General features: G+C 59.4%; 1 pseudogene; it reads right to left on the bottom strand.

The window, feature by feature from the left end:
• Positions 1–200: 200 nt before the first annotated feature.
• Positions 201–1,103, bottom strand: LOC106520457 (adenylate cyclase type 5 pseudogene; annotated as a pseudogene).
• Between the last annotated feature and the right edge of the window lie 4 nt (positions 1,104–1,107).

Raw genomic sequence — 1,107 nt, 5'->3', positions numbered from 1 at the left:
CTTTAACTTTTACCAAAGTATTTTTATGAGAAGATACTTGTACTTTTACTCAAATATCACTTTGAGGTATTTTACACAAGACTGGCTTTAAATAAATGCAGCAGGAAGTTTTGGAGGAAAAGTTGCGCCGCGCGTTTTTACGCACGGCTGCGTAAAAACCCACTTTTCTAATTAAGTTTGAATAAACTTCTCCTACATACCTGTTTCCACAGAAAGCTGTCCTTTCCGTTTAACYTGCCAGAAATGGCCACGTGCACGGCGGACAGGAGGAGTCCCGTGATGACCGCGGCGCGCATCCTGACGGGCAGCAGGGTGTAGATGACATGGATGAAGAACACGGTCCACCAGATGCCCTCCGAGGCGCTCCTGGGCTGCACGAGCAGTACTCCGATCACCTGGACCACCAGCACGAGCAGGATGACCACGTAGCACACCACCCACATGTGGTCCTGGTGGAAGCCGTTCCTGTTGCACACCACTATGAGGATGAGGAGGAGGAAGATCGCCACGGAGAACACCACCACGTAGGTGACGCTCGGACCCTGTGCGCCCCCGGAGCAGTGGAAGCCCAGCATGACCGTGAAGACCAGCACGAGCACGGCCATCAGCATGGTCAGGCTGCTCTGGTTGAGGCGGAAGAAGTAGCGCTGGTAGAGCCGCTCCAGCTTCTCCGACTGGAACTTCTTGGTCCTGAAGACGCGCAGGACGCTGCCGCAGCACGCGGCCAGGGACACGCTGACCTCCGGCATGCTGGCCTCCTCCTGGTCGCTCCTGGACTTGGCTCTGCGCTCCTCCAGACCCAGCTCCACGGACTTGGGCCTCACCTCGTCCTCTGGACGTTTGTTGTCCTCGCCATGGTCCTGCCACGCCGAGCGGGACCTGAAGCTGACCCTGCTGACGGCCGTGGGGGCCCGGTGGTCCGGATCATCGTCCTCCCGCCAGCGGCCGCTGGTCCGGGTCAGCTTCCTGCGCGGAGACCTGCCGGAGTATGGGCACCCGTTGGCCACGGAGTCCGACTCCCCCCACGCTGATCTGTGCTCYGTCCCTCCCCTCAGCCCGGGCGCACCGACACCGGGGGGGCTGACACTGTTTGACCTGGACATGGTG

This window comes from Austrofundulus limnaeus, unplaced genomic scaffold (assembly GCF_001266775.1).
Source record: "Austrofundulus limnaeus strain Quisiro unplaced genomic scaffold, Austrofundulus_limnaeus-1.0 Scaffold93, whole genome shotgun sequence".
Taxonomy (NCBI): Eukaryota; Metazoa; Chordata; class Actinopteri; order Cyprinodontiformes; family Rivulidae; genus Austrofundulus; species Austrofundulus limnaeus.
The sequence above is the reverse complement of the archived record's forward strand: the minus strand, read 5'-3'. Positions and strand labels throughout refer to the sequence as shown.